A 15029-nucleotide genomic window follows, 5' to 3' on the forward strand; every position below is an offset into this window, starting at 1 on the left:
AGGATAAGGGTCAAAGCTTGAGCTTCGTTCCATACGGAGCATTTCCTGTCCCATCCAGGTTAAGGGCATAAACCTGAATTTCACTCTCACAGAGTGAGTCTTTCCTCTTCATTTCTCCATTTCATATCTACCATCTTCTTCGAGCTAACTTCTTCATACCCAGTCAGATCCTTCTAACTGGGGCATTTTTTTATACATAGCCCAAATTTGGTGTGTTTTCTTTGCCACTAAGCTCGACCATAAGCCGGCTTAGTAGCAAAGAGGGGCATCTGTAAACACCCCAAATTTTCACTCACCTTCTTGACATTTCCACCAAGCATCATATTTCGGTTCTCCAGAACCAAGGAAGGGCAAAATGGTCATTTTCCAAGATTGAACCTTACAAAAAGTCCAAAATTTCATTCTTGAGCCTCAAAATTTCCATATTTAGGTTCAGAGACATCTTCAAATTGCAAATCTTCAAAATCCTTTTCTGGGCAAAAAGGTAGAATTTCCAAGTCCGGGCTCAGAGTAGCATTTCTTGAAACGGGTCTCTGCATAGCATTGCATGAACACTTTGCATCATTTCACTGCACAACATGTCATTTTGAGATCCAGAACTCCTGATTTTCAAAATTGTCAATCCAGATTTGATTTTAAAATTTTCAAAATTGACTTTGAAACCCTGGGTTTTAAAATTATCAATTCTTCCCATTTTACCCCCAGGACCCCGGATTATGAAAAGTCTTCTCAAGAAAACAATCTGGACGGTTTTAATATTTCAAAATTTTGCCAGTTGAAAAGGAAGGGACACAATTTCAAAAATTCATAAGATCTTATTTCAAACTTTTACAAAAAGACTCCGAGTTTCCCTACTTCTTTCAAAATTTCGCCCTGAAGAACCATTTCCTTCCGAGTTTTGAAATCAAGCCAAATTTTGCTTTATGTTTTTCCAAAACTGGCCTACTATTATGAAATTTCCAAAAATTCCATTTGGCTCTTATTTCAAATAAGTGACGTGGGACCCGCCTCAATGTGGTGTCACACTAGAATTTTCAAATATTTCTTTTATTTTCAAAACAGTGCCCATCTGGAAGTGGAATTCTTTTATTTGATTTAATTTTTAATAAAATACTTAGTGGGCCCACGTAGGTGGCACCCCACTAAGACTCTTTGTCAAAAGAAAGATTTTTTTTTTATTTATTTGAGGTGGCACTACCAAAACAAAATCCATTTTTTACTCATTTTATTTTATTTTTTTTTAATTTTATTACTTTTCAGCCCCCAAAGGGAACCACCGTGAAACCCTACCGAGATTTTCGTTCTTTACCTAAGTTTTTTTTTTTTTTAAAAGGCACATCTAAAAAAAAAAAGGAGCCGCCCACCCTTTTCAAATGGCGATATTTTTTTGAAATTTTTCAAAAATCAGTTTTAAAGCTTATCAAAATCTTTCACGAGGAAAGCCCGAGCTTTGGGCTGAAAGGGCGGAATCTCTTTTTAAAAGAAGGCTTAAGCCACCCGAAAGAGGATCTTTTTTTATTTTTTCCCTAACTCTTCAGCGCTTTTTTTTTCACGGCTCCTCCCCCTTTTCCAGTTGCAGCCCTCCTTTCAGCCGAGGTCCAAAGAACTCCACCAAAAACCATTGACCTTCTCTCCCCTCTTACCATTGGCAGCCCTTCCTTCAACCCAAGGCCAAAGAACTCCAGCAAAACTTGAGAGGAAGGACCCAATAGGCGATTTCCTTGACATCAGTTCTCCAACCCCCTTCTATCTCTGGAATCCCTCTGATTCTATTTCCAGTGCAGACCTCATCACGATCTCCTTCCAGCTTCCTCCATCAGAACAACCAAATAGTGACGAAGGAGGACATATGGCTCTCCTTTCCTTCTGAAGGATTGATCCACCATTGACAGATACTTGTTTCTCTGCTTCATTCAAGCAAAAACCAGTCCCTCGGTCGCTGGTTATCGGTTCCATTAGTTCAGGTAGAAAAGAACCAGCCTTTTGACGGCTGGTTAAGGATTCGATTGGCGCAGAAGACCACCAGGTAATGTGATTCTACGGTGTTCTCCTTTTTTTTTTGTCCATGTTTTATTAAACCAGGTCATGTTGCCAATCGTTGGAAAGGACGACCATGCCGTGAATGTGCGTATGTTTTAGCACAACTAAAGGGTTCAAAGGAGACCGTTGGAGGGTTTTTTAGAATCCGACTAATCGAATGAGATGGTCAGTCCTCTTCATGGACCGAACCTCTCATTCCAATGTCCCACATTAATAGAATATCATATCTCCTATGCTATTTCTGTAGTGGTTATTAGAAATTTTTTATTTTCTGCATCTCTGTTTGTTCCTGTATGCCATTCGTATGCTTTAGTTTCTTTTTCTTTTTTTTTTGTTATTAGCCTAATGTCTTCAGGTTGAAAGCTCCAGATTTCCCCATGAAAAATCTAATCTAGAATCTGTAAAAGTAGTATCTCCACAACAATGTATATTGACATGCGTATGGCTCCCCATACTGTAAAAGGCTAAATCAGCCTTCTGTTTTCATCACGGTTATGCTTACAGTCAAGAAGATTTGAATATGAGTATCTTCCAACAAGGCACGTAGAAGGTAGGCACTGATTTTTTTAAGAGTTAAAAAAAAAAATCATTTTTTTAGTCTTTGTTTCTCCACTATGTCACATTTCCCTTGTCTATCGATGGAACACATTTGTGCCTTTATGACTGATTCTTGGTTTCATTTCCCAGCTCCACTTTCTGCTATTCTGTTTCAAAAGCACTTTTTTTTTTTTTGCTTTTGTAGTTGCTGAGTCTCTACTTAATTCATAATTCCACTATATGTTTCTCTGTTTGTTGATAGTCTCTAAGAATTTCTGTCACCCGATTGTCACTTTCCAACTGCTACCATGTTCTTGCTGCAGATTTCCTCCTTCTGTGCATAATTCCCAGGCCATTATCGTTCTGTTCCAACCGATTTCAAGATATAGTCCTGTCCCATTTTCTGGTGTCTTTCGAAAGCTTGAGATCTTCTGAAGCTTTTCTTTCCCCCCCCCCTCTTAATTTTTTTTTTTTTGAAGAGGTAAGGGAATCGGGTGCTATGATCTCTTTATGTTTCTCTCATTAAGAGAATAGGGGCAAGAGGAAAGAAGATAAAAAAAAAATGTGTGATATATTATATCAGACAAGAGCACAGGGATACATAAAACACAAGGGCCACGGTTTGGTGAATGCACCTAGGCCTACAACTTAGTTCTCTCTTCACTATACGGTCATTTAAAAGAGAGAGTTCCACTAAATGATGGGGGTTATATGATATTAGATAGAGATCTCTCTATAACTAAATTTTCTTGAGAACCTCTTAAAAATGTGGTTGACATTTGATATTTTTGCTGTCACGTTTGGTCATCTTACTGTCATGTTTAGCTGAGAGTTTGCATAAGTCTTGAGCTTTATTTTCTGAAAGTTTCTTCTTATCCGTGTACATTCTTTTAATTATATTTATAGCCAGGAGATATGATATTGGGTTTATACCTGGAGAAACCCGATAATTCCTGAATATTATCGGAGTGCTCTGGAAAAACCTACAGGTCTATACTAACCCCATCTTAAGCTTGGCAGGGGTACTCAAAGGAAGGAGCTGGAATCTGCAATTTTTTTTTTATTTCATTTATTGATGTAATAATTCAATTTGGAATAATATTTATTTTTATTGCTTAGATTAGGACGCATATCATATAGTTTGATTTCAGCAATATTCTGATTCTATGATGCATATATCTCAAATTTTCAAAATTCACCGTGGATGAACACGAATGGCACATGCACCAACTCTTAGAGAGTTGATGAACTCGGTGGAATCCATATTTACGGCCCTAGTCGGAATATGGACGAGACCCAGATCCATCATCTTTCTACTAGTCACATTGAGCCTACACTCTTAGGCTATCTTGAAAATGCACATCATATTTCCAATGTTTTCAAAATCATGTGCATTAAATCAAATAAACTCTGAACATATTCATGGCCACAGTCAGAATATGTGAAGGATTTACTTTGACTTAATACACATTTTCCAACAAATTTTCTTAGAAAATCTTTCAAAGTGCATTCATTCACTCATATCATTGGCATCATGAAACCATTGGTTTTCTCATGATTTTCTTAAGAAAGTGGCATTCTTAAGAAATCAATTTCTCAAGAAACTTCTAAGTTGGATTTCCAAAATCAAAGCTTTCCTTCGATTTTCCCTGGAAAATGTTATTTCCTTAAGATTTCCAAAAGAAGTTTCCAATTTTCCTCAAAGATCAAACTCAATTTCCAAGTGTTTCAAGGTAAAATTCCCAGGATTTCGATTCCCCAAGTTTTGAATTTCCTTCTCCAATGAGTTTTCCTATAAATCTTCCATCATTTTCCTAAGAAAACTCTCAAAGTCCAAGTTTTCCTAAGAAATATTTTCCTTTTCAAAAGGTTCATCTTTTCTCAAGAATCACTTCCATTTTCCCAGGATTTTCAACCATTCATGATTTTCCCACAACTTCATGAACTTTCCCGTGACTTCAAAAACCTTTTTTTTTCACATGAGTTTTCCTGAGAAATTGACTTTCATCTTTTTCCTGAGAGATTCTTTCCAACTCCAAATATTTTTCAAGCATACATCATGTTTTTCCAACTGGCATTTTCCAAAATCTCATAGCACATGCCTGAATTCTCTGTGCATTTAGGATAGAACATAACTTTGATAATTTCGCTAAGTCAAGCATAGTTTTGGTCCTTGGTTTGATTACCCCTGTTAAAGGCGGCAGGAACGGTCGAACCTCGTACCGACAGGTCGAGCCCCATCCCATGGATTTTCCCGCAAATTTTCAAAACGGAGGCGAGTATTTCAAAACAATTTCCAAAATCCGGTCAAGTTTGAATCGCGAAAGCGTTTCCCTCTCTCTCTTCCGCAAGGAAGGGAAGACGGGAAAAAAATTTCGCGACGATAACAGGTGGTCGCAGTGTAGACTCACCTATGGTAGTTCAACATTACACAAACCAAGTTCGGATAATTCATGATCGATTGTGCACAACTTAGAGTCATCCAAAGAGTTATGTTGATCATCGTCACAGAGAACTTACTTTTGAGGTAAATGATTTCGCATTCATCAAGATTTCTTATACTAAGAGTGTATTTTATTTTGGCAAAAAGGGTAAACTCAGTCTGAGGTATGTAAGTCCTTTCAAGATCTTGAAAAGGATTGGCAAGGCATCATATCGTGTGGATTTACTACCTCAATATTCATAGATTCAGGACTTGTTTTACGTGTCTATACTGAGAAAGTATGTTCATGACCCTTCTCACATCATTCAGTATAAGGATGTGTATATTCAGGAGGATTTGTTTGTTATTGAGAGTCTGTTTCAGATCATGGACAAGAAAGAGCAGGTTCTGCGAACCAGAACCATACCCTTTGTTAAAGTACTTTGGTAGCACCACGGTACCAAGGAATTCACGTTGAAACCCGAAGTGGGTATGCAGAAAAAGTAACCTCAATTGTTTGTAAGCGAGTAAAAATTTTGAGGACAAAATTTCTTTTTAGAGGAAAAGGATGTAAAGCGTGTAATTTTTTCTGAATTATAAATAAATAAAATGAGCATCTTTATGATCGAGTTAGAAATTTGTTTTTGGCTTTTAAATTCCATTTTTGGATGAATTGCATGTTTATTTGCTCATTTTTGGCCAATAAAGGTATAATTGGTATTTTAGCTTATTTTGTCATTTAATTATTAATTATATTCAATTTGTAATCAAATATATATATATATATATATATATATATATATATATATATATATATATATATATATTATGGTGTTTATGATTAATCGAAGTAATTTCATAGTGTTTTGAGTTTAACTAAATGTATTTAGTTAGCTCGCGATTGTTTTTTATCATAAGGGCATTTTGAAAACCAAAAATAATTCAAGCATGTATTTTATTTTAATATAAGGGTTAGTTAAATATTGTCAAACAAATATTCAATAGGGATTTTTTAGAGTTCTAAACACATTTCAGAGAAATTCTATATAAAAAAGGAACGTTATGATGGACTTGGTGTCCAAGTGGGTTCAGACCCAATGGGTCAACCCAATTTAATATAAATATTTACTTTCTTAGACTTAAATATTTGTTGGAATATTTATTTTAACCTTTTAACTATTTCTAAAATAAATAAAATGGCTTTCTTTTATTTTTGTGGTTTGAGTGGGAACCGACCCACTTGAGTCAGAACCCAAACTGGACCCAGTTTGGGTTGGAAGCACATAGGGAAAGAGGAGCATGAGTGAGGCCCACTAGGGCACCCGACCCCCCTCCCCTTATCTCTTTCTTTCTTTTCCAAAACCCCAGCCACTCCCTTCACACCTTGTTCTTCTTTGGAATTTTGAGAGAAAACTCTCTCTCTCTCTCTCTCTCTACTAGCCAACCTCCCTCCTTTGGGTTTTCTTGGGTTTTGTGCACACCCCTAACATAGGGATTCATGCCATTAAGGAGTGCATCATCTTTATTTCCTTCACCTTCCTCATCTACTTCATCTTCTTCACCCTCTTCTTACTTCCTTTTCTTAGCTGATTCCCACAAGGAAATTAATTGATTTTCTTGAGAATCGTGCTTGTTGGGAACCATGCTGCAACATTGGATTGTGTGCAGCCATCGTGGAAGTTGTCCTTCCATGTGAAAAACCCTAGCTGACCATCCCTAGCAACGTTTTGGAGGAATATAATCAGTTTTGGGGGAGAATCAAACATAGCCTTCTTCCTTGGTTTGTATGCAGCATCGTAGCAGCCTCCATCAGCATGGAAACACCCCAACTGAACATTTTTTTGCACTACATCTTTGGGTTTCTTGGTGGTTGCATTTGCACACCAAGTGTTCTATAGTTTGTCGATTGTTGCGGTTTTTGCGAATTATGAAATCCCTTTTTTTGGGTTTTGCTATATTATTTTTATCGTCTACGAGGGTAGGAACCCTTAACAAAACCTTTAGAATGTGTATCTAGTTTAGTTTGTTGTGAACATGTGTTCTTTATTGCGTAATTAGGTTATGCATATAGCGTAGTTTCTAATTTTTGCGTAAATAGGTTATGTGCATGCCTATTAGTTAGAATTTGTTAATTTTAGATTAATTAGCAATTCTACTATGCATTTAGAAATGTTTAGTTAGCGTAATAGATTTTGTTTTACACTTTATTAATCTAGAAACAAAATAAATAAGAAATAAGACTTTAATTTTAATTTTTAATATTTAATTAAACTCAAAACCTAATTTAGGATTTTGAGCCAATTTGGATCCAAACTGGATCCAAATTGGATCCAGTTTGGAATAGGCGCACAAGGGGGGCTAAAACATGGTCAGGTGGGGCCCACTAGGGCACCCCAACCCTATATTTCTTCATTTCTTTCCCAAATGGTCGACACCCCCATTGTCTTCCTTCTTTCTTTTAAGTTTTGAGAAGAAAACTCATTTTCTTCTTCCTTCACCCTAGCTAACTAGCATAGGGATTCATGCCACCAGATTTTTTGGGAGATTTACACCACCCACCACTCCAATAACACAAAGGTGAGTTTCTTCTCCTCCTTCTTCCCATATTTCTTTTTCTTTTTTGAGTTTTCTTCGAGACAATTTCTCTAAATAGGGATTTTCTTGGTTCTTATGTCATTCCTGGCCTAGGGAACCATGCCCTGCAGTCTAGATGCCATTTCCATCATCAGTAATGCCGTCTCCATCGTCGTCAACCATTACTTAATTTATTCCCTTTTGTTTTGATTGATTTTTCCAAGAAAATCAAGTTTTCTTGGAAAATGTGTGTATTGGAAAGCATGCAGTAGCATTGAGGTCTTTTGGAACTGCATGCAAACTGTAGAGGATACCCAGCACAGTCATCCAATCCAACCCTTGTTGTTTTGAGAGTTGCTTGGGTCAATTTTTGAGAAATCATCTCATGCGATTTTTGGTTATTATCGATTGGAGTGTAGAGAGCCTATTCAACACCTCCTCGGACTTCGTGTAGCACTGTAGTACTCTTCATCTCTGTGAGAGAGTCCCAGTGACCCTTATTTTCTGTTTTCTCTTGGTGGTGCATGTGCACACCAAGTGTTTGGTGAATCGCCAAAGAAGTGATTCATTATAGAATTTGCAAAACCCCATGGATTTTTAAGTTTCACTACATATATATTTTGAATCTATGAGGGTTGGATCCCTAAACTAAACTCTTAGACTATGTAATTAGGCTATTTGGTACCAATCTAGTATGTTTATCATTATGTTCCAAGATTCGTGTAAAGTAGTATCAGGTTTAGCGAATTAGGAATTGAGATGCCTAATTAGTTGATTATGCCATGATTTTAATTATTTAATGTAATAAGAATATAATTAGCATGATTAAATTAGTTTGTTTAATTTTGTAATACATGTTCATAATTCTGAAATTTTAGTTTATGCTTTGAAAATTATGTTGCATGCTAAGTGTTTGGTAAAATGCCTAACAAAACGTAATTTTCAAAATTTTAAGCAGTTTTAAACGGGATTTGAAACCAGTTTTCAAATATGAATCATGTGTATTTAAAACTCAGTTTTGAAGAGGTTTTATACATAATTGCTCTATGGTTAGGATTATATATGAAATGTGTCATAAAAATGCATTTGAGCAAGTTAGAATGTGCGTAGTTAATTATGTTAACATGCACATCGCAAATGCGGTTTTCGCACTTGCTTATGCATTGTTTATGTTTACAATTGAAAGTGTATAAAGGCATATGTCAATTCAGCTTAGAATTGTATGAATGATTAAATATATGTACCTTGCAAAAATATGAATTATCATATAGGTACCGCAAATAAAATGATACTTAATACTAAGTATCACAACACGGTCATTGAGCCAAATGCACATTAAAAAAGAAAATGAATTCAATATTTATAAAAATTGGGTAAACTACCCATGGTGAGTATGTATGATGCAAAACATCATGCAAACCTTGAAATATAGTTCGGAGATCATGCAGAGCATGATTTGAATATATGAGAATAGAAGTATTCTTTTATTGTGTGTATCATGCATATGAAATTAAATTGAATGTTTTATGCATGGGGGCATGAATGAATCACATGTATCATGCATCAAAGAATATTTGAATGAGACATGTATCATAATTCAAAGCATATTTGAATGAGACATGTATCATGCATCAAAGCATATTTAAATGAGTCATATATCATGAATAAGGGCATAGATTAGATATGACATGAATCATGCATAATGGCATGAGAGAGTTATCTTGTTAGATAATGATATTGAAATGTGACATATGACTTTAATAAAAAGATCACCCTGAGATCATAAGTCCAATAGAGGCAGTGGTGAAATCGGGCTCTCAGAGATGATTTAGTCTATCCTGATCTAAAAGAGATGGATTAGTCCCTCTCGATGTCATGTCTTCTTTTGAAAGAGAAAGTCAGTACAAACCTCGTGCGATATTATGATGTTAAAGCACTATGTGTGCCTTGTGCCTACCTCACGGAGGTTATGGCAATAAGCCTACCAGAGGATTCACAGGGTAGAGCCAAAAATTTTGTAGAGTGAAGAAAGACGTTTTCTTTGTTTCTAGTTCGGCCGGTACAAGAACTTTGTGTCCATTTACCAATCGCTGCATTACAGCTTGAGATAGACCCAATTAAGCCATAGAAGGAAAAAATAAAATACATAGAATAATCAATACTTTTATGGTTATTTTTGGATGACTATATCCTCTTTTGTATCAAATGAGTTTGAATAATTAAGAGAAACAATGCATTAGGTTCATAGAATCACTTTTATCATGTGCATAAACATATAGATGTAGACATATTAAAGTTTTTAATGTTTACATAGGTCATTGCATATGAGCATACATGTGAATGAAAAAGACATGTATAGGGTTATGTGATTGACCTGAAGATTCAAATCGCGGACTTGATAAAATATAATTGAAGTGCATGTGTATGTGTGTGAGCTACACGAGAAAGGTCGAGAGAAAGGACCTATTTCTTACATGAGATAAATGCAAAAGTACATATATGGTCTTAAGAACGGACCAAATGATTCCATAAATGTAAGAATGCATATCATAGTCATGAGACAAACATGTATATGCTTGTTTGAGAAAAAAATGTGAATGTCTTTATTTTTTATAGACTTGTATATCTTATTTACATGAAAAATATGCATGTATAAAGTACACTAGAATGGTCAAATGAAATTTTGACCTGTTTGTCATATGCAACTTTATAAATTCATATGTTATGTTTAAAAGGGACACCATGCCATGACTTGTTTGAAAAGTATGTGTATGTATTTCATGCTGGACATGGTCAATTAGATTTGACCTATTACTTTATGCAATTATATTTGAATTGCTTGATTATTATTCATTTATGCGAATGTATGCCATGAATGTAAATGAATGATTAATGAATGTTATAGATGTGAATGAATGTTGACGTGGATTCCCATGAACCACATTTTGTAAATGATAAGAGTCATATTTTGGTTGTACCATTATAAACTTGATTTGTATTCTTCAAGTTTGGTTTTGGGTTTCCTACGGGTACATTGTTAATGCTCTACTATATTACAGATATCATCTTAGAAGATTAGAGCGAAGGACAGGTTGCGGCATACTCGAAGAGACTTTCTTACCCATTACGATCCTTGGAGGATCCATACTTGGTTTATTTTTAAATTTGTAAACATTAACTTTTATACTGGATCATTTTCCATTTCAATGACTTGTAAATATTTTGGAATGAGAAAGACTCATGGATGTTGTCCTTTCTTTTATGTAATAATTAAGATGTGTTTACAAATTTTTTATGTAACTCTTCAGCCGTCTTAACCCTTAAATAAATTTTGTCTTTCAATTTTTTATATAGGATTTCTCTAGAGTAGTAACCTCAATTAAGTTGTGTCTACGGATGATTTTGTACTATATATGATATTGGGAGACTAATATACGTTCGCACTTGTGCTCAGGCAGGCCATGCAGTATTTGAAATGGTTGAAACATGACACTAGGTAAACTCGTTGACACATTATTTTTGGGAGTCATGTTAAACTTTATAACAAAGGAAAATTTTTATATTTTCTTGAATTTTAAAATGTTACATTTTTTAGAGACATTACATATATATTTTGAAATTTCAGTTTTGCCTTGAAAATTGTGTCGCACGCTAAGTGTTTGTTAAAATGCCTAAGAGAGAAAATTTTCAGTTTTGAATGACATAATGGGCATGGTTCAAAACCAATTTTTAAGAGATGATTATGCATATTTCAAACTCAGTTTTGAAGTGGTTTTGGTATACATCTACACTATGATTTTGATTGTGCCATTATACACATTATAAATGCATGTGAGCATGTGCGATTGTGTATAGTTAAATAGGTTAACATGCATATCATATTTTTAATTTTAAGTACTCAAGCATGGTTGATATCCATGTTTGAATATAGTTATGTGCACATATTAATTTCAATTTTTAGATGTGTGTGTAAGGCTTAAATGATTGCGTTATTGTCTATGTGAATTGGCATACAGGTTCACAAATATGCGATACTTACGCTAAGTATCAAAACAACTATAAGCTAATGCACATTGAATGAAATACAATACTTATGAAATCAGGTAAATGACTCATGGTAAGTACGTATAATGCAATGCATCGTATAAATATTGAAAAAAATTGGAGATCATGTGGAGCATGATTTGAATGTATGAGAATTGAAGTATTTTTCTTATTGTGGTACGGAGGTCATGCTTAACATGACTATAGAATAACAGAAATATAGAGTGCTTTTGCAAGTACATGATTTTGGAATGCATGAATAAAATGAATGCATGATTGAAATTGATGCTTGAATGTCATGAATACTTGAATGACATGAATGAGTATGAAGCATGCCATGTATTGAAATATGACATACATATCATATGATTAGTACATGAATTATGTATATCATGCATCATAGTATAACGTATGATGAGATCATGTTATGAATGAATTAAGCATAAGGGCATGGATGAATTGCATCATGTGTCATGCATAAGAGCATGGATTAATTATGACATATACCATGCATAAGAGCATAGATGAGTTATGTCATGTGTCATGCATGAGAGCATGAATTAATTGTGACATATACCATGCATAAAAGCATAAATGAGTTATGTCATGTATCATGCATTAGAGCATAAATTAATTATGATATGTGTAAAACCCGTAAAATTTCGATAATTATCAAAACAAATAAATGATACAATCCTTTGAAATAAATATGGTAAAGTAATATAGAGTCGATCCAAATGGATCTTGTACCCAAATTGGATCAAATGGATCCAGTATTTGGATTCAGATACGATGTATGAAATCAAATCATGGATGGATCCAAAACCCAATAAAAATTCAATTGAATCTTAATGGATCCAAATATGGTCGAATTGCAATCAAAATCCAAAATTGGTTAAATCGCAATCGAGTTTCGAAAATGCAGTAAGAGTTCAGAATTCCCAGGAGAATGACATCGTAATCAAGTAAGAGGACGATAAGGCACAACCTATGCTTAAAGGATAATGAGTCAAGAGGCAAGACAAAGAGAGACGTCTCAGGTTCGAAACCCTCGTCTGCAGAAAAAGTATGTGAAAATGTCCATTCTAGGAATTTAGACAGATTGTCATAAGAGAATAAAAAGATTTTAGTTGCAAGAAGGTGCAACTAAAGAGGATTTGGTGCAGTGGTCAGGATGGGGACTCTTAGGGAGGAGGACTCTGGTTCAAATCCCTTAGGTGCCATAACATTTTTATTAAAGAAAATATTTTATTTATAAGGTCATTCCACTATAACAAGGTTAAATATGATGGTGTTACAAGAATTTACAACGAAACACAACCTGACACACTGGTGAGGCTCGTTACCCCTTAGGGAGGAGACCCCAGTTTGATTTCCCTTGTGTGCCAACAATGAAGACTATTTTTATAAAAATAAAAATATTTTTTTGGAATTTGAAAAGACAGAACGTTACACCTTCTCATTTAAGATGGCTTAAATGAGGAATGGGGTGGCGCACAAGGAAGGTGGGCTGAGCGTTTTTTCCAAAATGGGAAGCCCAACCAAGAGCATAAAAAAAAATAGAATGAAGGTTACAAAATCAAACCTTCCTTGGGAAATGGCTCCTTCTCTCTCTACCACCATGCATTTCCTTCTCCCTCTCAAACTCTCTTCCTCTCTCATGCCTACCCTCTCTCAATCCAGCCGTTTGACCATCACCATCCTTCCTCTTTCATATTTCTGCCATCCCCGTTTTCTATCACCACCCTTTTTCCTTCCTCTCGGTTGCTGGTGGATGCTAGGTCGAACAACGCAAGAAGAAGTGCGAATTGGTGACAAGACGAGCCCTCTCAAAGTCTGATTTTTGCATCTTCAAGATAAGGTAAGGGGCACAATGCCTTATGCATGTGCAAGGTGCCATGGTGCACACATATGCTGCATACCATCTAAATATATGTATGAGAATACATATATTTAGCCATGACATATTTGTTAAAATATATCTAGTGAATCACTGCTTTGCTCTGTAACATGTATATGTATATGTATATGCATGCCCATGATGGTTAATTGTGTCACATATGAGAGATTTTGAATAGTTTCATAAAGTTTTGTCAAAGAATGAAAAGGCTCATAAGTTAGCTTTGTAGCATTGGCTTGAAGCTAAGTTTATGTGCTTTCTTTAATCTTTTTACTTTTGTTAGTTGCTTATACCATGCTGAAGACGATCAATGAACTCGATAACAAAATCAACCGTTATGTTTTGGTTATATTTAGATAATCTTGTCGACAAATCTGATTCATTTAATGCCTCTTCTTTAGTTGCTTATAAGTCACACTGAAGATAATTAGTTAACTCAATAGCAAAATTGAGTGTTGTGCTTTGTGGAACGATTCCAACTGACGGCCTCTTTGTTCAATTTTTGACTAAGAGGTATTGACTCTTCTTGCTTTGCTTAATAATTTTTGAATTATATACTCTTAAGGTTTTGTTTGATGTTCACCAGGATTATAACTCATAGCCATGAATATAAGTAGCAAGTACATATAATGAATTTGAGTATCATGAGGATTATTTGATAGTAGATGAAATTATTTCATGCCTAAAGTATGGTAGATGTGTATTATTGGTATGTTATACTTATGTGGTGTAGATATTAGGTAATTTTAGGTGGTAATTGACAAAGCTAAATAAGATAAAAAAAGTTATGAGAAATTTCTCCAGAATGGGGCCCTTGAATGTTTATTTCATGACTCACCATTGGATACAGGTTCCTCCCCCTTTTTCATGCATATAGATTACTTGTCTGCATTACGCTCATGAATGTTGCCTTACCTGTTTATTGTCAAAAGCCTTCCCAAGTTGCCTCTAGCATGCCATTTGTCATCTTGGATAAGAAAGCGGGCTGCTCGTTACCGTGCATTCACTTGGCAAGTCAATGTGAAATAAGAAGTTGCTATCAATGGATGTTAGAATAGATAGCAGCACTTATTTTTTTCCAATTCTTGTCAATGTCAGAAATAACTCAAAACTGCTTCATTTTGGAGGATTATGAACACAATATGTTTTAACAAAATGTAACACTAGGCTTGGTACTAGCTTACATTTATTGTGTTACAACTTTGTTCAACTCTTGGCAATACGTCTTTGCATGGCACAGAGAGATCGATGTCTTTTTGCTCCACATCAGATTGAATTTTCTTATCCATTATGCTTTCACCATCTTTTTTTTCATTCACAATTGAACTGCCATCATCATAATCATCACTATAACCGTTTCCCCAAGGGCCTACCTACTCACTATATGCTGGATGGCAAGGGATGAAGTTGACATGCTTGTTGTGTTATACTCTTCTGGCAATTTATCAGCCATCAAATGAACAAAAACTGGTAGGAAGTGCATTTCCAAAACGGAACTATATAGTTGCTCAC

This window comes from Nuphar pumila, chromosome 9, assembly GCF_984573655.1.
Source record: "Nuphar pumila chromosome 9, dmNupPumi1.hap1.1, whole genome shotgun sequence".
Lineage (NCBI taxonomy): Eukaryota > Viridiplantae > Streptophyta > Magnoliopsida > Nymphaeales > Nymphaeaceae > Nuphar > Nuphar pumila.